Genomic DNA, 5,000 nt, shown 5'->3' with positions numbered 1-5,000 from the left:
GGAGGATGTGTGTGTGAGTGCAATGGAGGATGTGTGTGTGTGTGTGAGTGCAATGGAGGATGTGTGTGTGTGTGTGTGTGAGTGCAATGGAGGATGTGTGTGTGTGTGTGTGAGTGCAATGGAGGATGTGTGTGTGTGTGTGTGTGTGAGTGCAATGGAGGATGTGTGTGAGTGCAGTGGAGGATGTGTGTGTGTCTGTGTGAGTGCAATGGAGGATGTGTGTGTGTGTGTGTGTGTGTGTGTGAGTGCAATGGAGGATGTGTGTGTGTGTGAGTGCAATGGAGGATGTGTGTGTGAGTGCAATGGAGGATGTGTGTGTGTGTGTGAGTGCAATGGAGGATGTGTGTGTGTGTGTGAGTGCAATGGAGGATATGTGTGTGTGTGTGTGAGTGGGAGACAGGGGGTCCCTGCCTGAAGGCAGTGGTTTGTGACTTTCCCCCCTTTTTTAAACAACCAAACATGATATAACACCACTGATGATATAACACCACTGCACTTAAAGATCAATCCTATCCTGGGGCATATGACCTGACCTAAGACTCTAAGGCTGCGGTCCTTCAATGTGTGCAGCAAGCTCCTCAGGATGTTCTACCAGTCTGTTGTGGCCAGCGTCCTCTTCTATGCAGTGGTATGCTGGGGAGGAAGCACAAAGAAGAAGGATGCTGGGTGAATTGACAGGCTGGTAAGGAAAGCTGGCTCTGTAGTGGGAGCTGAACTGGAGTGCATCACTTCAATATCTGACAAAAGGACCCTGAACAAACTGATCAACATCTTGGACAATGAATGTCATCTGCTCTACAGCACTATCAAAAACCAAAAGAGCTTGATCAGATGGAGACTTCGCTCACTGCCATGAACAACTGAAAGGCTGAGGAAGTCATTTGTTCTCTTTAGAGAACATCTCCTCTCATAGCAACACTTACAACATGTCTTACTGATCCTAGCACTCACCAGCCATCTTAAACTGACAAGTAACTGTTAAAAACAGCACTCACTGATGCACTTATTCTTACTGTACTCTAATGTTTTTAAATTGTCCTAAAATTGTTGAGAATTGCTCTAAAACTTAAACTGTTTACCATGTTGTTAGTCGCTTTGGCTAAAAATGCGTCAGCCAAATGTAATGTAATGTAATGTAGACTTCTCTGCTTAGTCTGTCTGCCTCTCCACCCTCTCCATGTCCATGTTTTTTAAGTACTGACTGCCCACTACTGCTTACTACTGTTTTACTACTGTTTTACTATTGTACACAGCCTAATGTTTTCACTACTGCTACACTGTTTTTCATGCTATATTAGCACACATGATCAATGGCTGCGGTCAGGCTTCTGATGCAATACTGAATGAATGAATGGCTATAACCCTATTACCTCAACCTGTTCTTGCACTGAAACAGTTTTTTTATTTTACCTTGTCTACATTATACTTTACTCTCCTATTTGTCCATATTATTTATGCTGGTCTCTAGACCTTACTCTTGCACTGTTGGACTAATGTTGGACTACTTTTTGCACCTTCACTCACTCTCTTGAGCACTTTGCCATGCACACATAACTAAGGAATATGGCCGGACTACTGTTTGCACCTTCACCATGACACTCACTCCCTTTAGCACCTCACCAGTCCCAGCCCTGTCACTACAAGCGTCTTATGCTTGATCACCCTCAAGCACATTGGACTTTCTTAATTTAACTTATATAGTGTATTTAGTATTTAGTTTTGTTAGTTTTCTTATCTTCTACTGTCTTTATTGTACAGTGGAGTTTAGTTATATGTTTATACTTATACTTATGTTTACCATTTCTGCTGTAAGTGCATGTTGTGTGTTATTTCTGTATGCTACTGAGACCCTTGAATTTCCCCTTGAGGATCAATAAAGTATCTATCTATCTATCTATCTATCTATCTATCTATCTATCTATCTATCTAAGAACCCTCTCCTGCCCCTTTACAAAATGCTTACACAAGTACACTTGTCTTTACCAGATGCTACCACTTTCATCTTGTTTTTGTATTTTCTGGGAAAAAACTCTGCTGTGGACTAACCCTCTCATAATGTGTGTGTGTGTGTGTGTGTGTGTTGTACGGACACGCAATGGGCTCACATCTGTCCCCTCCCCTGAGTCCCTCTGTAACGTAATCATTTAATCAGCGCCACTGAATCTGCTCCCGTCGTCCAGTCTGAGGGGGCTCTGTTCCTGCCGCAGGTTTACGGGGCCGAGGAGAACAGCTGGCCCTCTGTGCCTCCCTGGACATCAAATTAGATCAAAATGCTAATAAAAGCCCCCCAAAAAGGGGACAGCGTACAGTACTACAGGTCAGGGTAGTAAGGTAGGTCAGATGGAGTTTTCTGATAAGACGAGTGTTCATCTGGTCATTGAGAAAAGCTGCTGTGTGATTCATTTTAGGATAATCTGGCTTTCTTTAGACTGTTTAATGCTCAAACTGCATGTGGAGGAGCTGACATTAATCTAACATCTCTGGCAGGTTGCAGAAGAGGCTCGTGTTCCCTCTTGTTAGAAGATAAGTCAGTTTCTCGCTCTCTCTCTCTTGCTCTCTCTCGGTCTCTCTGTCACTCTCTCTCTCTCTCTCTCTCTCTCTCTCTCTCTCTCCATGTGTCATGAAGACTGCAGACTCATGTTTTGACGAGGGTAGACTATCCACACTTGTCTCCAAGGCAAGTCAAGTCTTTGCCCTCTCATAGATGATTCAACCCACGACCCCATCAGCAGAAAAAAGTAGAAACCCGCTTTGTTTTACCAACAATGGACACGTCAGTGCAATGGTTCATTTGTCTCATAGAGTCCTTGACATGTGGAGACATGAGTTCGCACAAGAGGTGGTGTGTTTCATTTAGCTAACAGATGGAATTAAAGGCATTTTGGCCAGCCACTCACTGGTTGTGAGTTTGAGGTGCTATTCACCACTGATCCCACATCAGTTAATGGTGCTGTTTTGCTGTGGTGTGCTTTAATGAGGTGTTTCTTAACTTATTTTTTGTGTTGTGTGGGTGGGAGATAGGGGGTCTCTGCCTGAAGGCAGTGTCTTGTGGAGACCTAAGGGCTTCTACATACTCGACGCACCCGACTGGTACCCTAACGTAGTTAGCGTTAGTCTTTTCACAACAGTGACATCTCTGTTCAGGAGAATTTTGCAACTAGTGTCGAGACCACCACGTGCGAGTATAAATGGTTACGGCGCTTCTGTGATGTCACATTGTCGCGCTACCGGTCGGGTGCGTCAAGTATGTGGGACGTTTTATAGTTGTACGGACACCCAACGGGGCACACATCTGTCCCCTCCTCTGAGTCCCTTTGTAATGTCTTGTGTTGTCTTGGTTGTATGTTGTATGCTATGCAAAGCTTGAGGTGAAGGTAGTATCAAACCACTGATCAATTCCTAAAACACGATGTCTGAATTGGGATGAGTAACTAAGTATAAGTATATACACTCTTTTGATTCCGTGAGGGAAATTTGGTCTCAACCCAATCCGTGAATTAGTGAAACACACTCTGCACACAGTGAACACACAGTGAGGTGAAGCACACACTAATCCCGACACAGTGAGCTGCCTGCAACAACAGCGGCGCTCGGGAAGCAGTGAGGGGTTAGGTGCCTTGCTCAAGGGCACTTCAGCCGTGCCTACTGGTCGGGGTTCGAACCGGTAACCCTCCGGTTACAAGTCTGAAGCGCTAACCAGTAGACCAGGGCTGCCCCGGTTACAAGTCTGAAGTGCTAACCAGTAGACCAGGGCTGCCCCGGTTACAAGTCTGAAGCGCTAACCAGTAGACCAGGGCTGCCCCAAACTGCAGACTGCAGACAACCTCACTCAGGATCCACTCCACACAGGATCCAGCCCAGTGTGGCGGTAAATAGTACATTTTGTCCACACAGACTGCATGGTTGCACAAAAACAAATGAACCAAACACATCTTTATGCACACAGAAGCACTTTACTGTACTTTCCGGGAGGACTTCTTTATACACACAGAAGTACGTTACCGTACATGCCTGGAGGACAAGCTCTTCCATATAAACAAAGGGTCTATGTCTGATTCACCATCCACTTATTTCAACACACACACTGTGGCCTGTTATGTATGTGCAAGCATGGCTATGTTGTGTGTATGTGTGTGTATGTGTGTGTGTGTGTGTTTGCGTGTGTCTGTGTGTGCACATGTGTGTGTGCATTTGTGTGTGTGTGTGTGTGTGCGTGTATGTGTGTGTGTGTGTGTGTGTGTCAACTTCTTTCCTTCGTGATACTGTTGTCTCTGGCCGTGTTTACCTCGTGTGTCCTGGGGCTGGTCTGCGTCCAGTTAAACTGGCCCCTCACCACATGCTTCATTACACACTTATTACCTTATTGACCCACATTTAGAGTAATGCACGCCTGGTCTAAAGATGTCTGACCAGACCCCATCAAGATTCCCTCTCTCTCTCGCTCTCTCTCTCTCTCTCTATCTATATCTGTTTCTAAAGCAGCACTAAAGAAGATTTGCTCTCGGGGTCCCCCTACAGTTGAGAAGTACAATGATAAACAAACTAAATATGCGTCTTTTGCTACAAAGTATGAACATAACTCCAATATAATATAGAGAGAATGCACCGACAGCAGTCTTTAGAAAGAGATCTCCGATTTTCTAGCTTTAATCACCTATAGAGGGCCGCTCAGACAATGGCAGAAGTGCTGTTCGTCATGTTATGCGGTTATGTGCCATCAAAATGATTTTGGAAACATGTTAAAGTAAAAAAAAAAAACCTTTAACTTATTAATGTAAGTCACTTTGGACAAAAGTGTCTGCTAAATGTAATGCAATGTAAATGTAGCGTAGTGTACTATCTCCTCTTTAAATGGATCTTACGTGAACAACAAATGAAGTTCATTCAGCTGCAGATCTCTTAGGCCTCTTTTATTTTTCTCTTTTATTTATTTGGCATCTCAGTAGCATACATGGAGGGAGGGGTTGTGCATATGTGCTAATATAGCACGCAAACAGTGA

The 5,000-nt window shown here is 44.4% G+C and overlaps 1 protein-coding gene across 1 annotated transcript in view; it reads left to right on the top strand.

The window, feature by feature from the left end:
- LOC125291980 (melanoregulin-like) overlaps window positions 1-5,000 on the top strand; it is a 10,131-nt gene that overhangs the window by 1,151 nt on the left and 3,980 nt on the right. The window lies entirely within an intron of this gene.

The sequence above is a fragment of the Alosa alosa genome, chromosome 3 (genome assembly GCF_017589495.1).
Source record: "Alosa alosa isolate M-15738 ecotype Scorff River chromosome 3, AALO_Geno_1.1, whole genome shotgun sequence".
NCBI classification, from domain to species: domain Eukaryota; kingdom Metazoa; phylum Chordata; class Actinopteri; order Clupeiformes; family Clupeidae; genus Alosa; species Alosa alosa.
The sequence above is the reverse complement of the archived record's forward strand: the minus strand, read 5'-3'. Positions and strand labels throughout refer to the sequence as shown.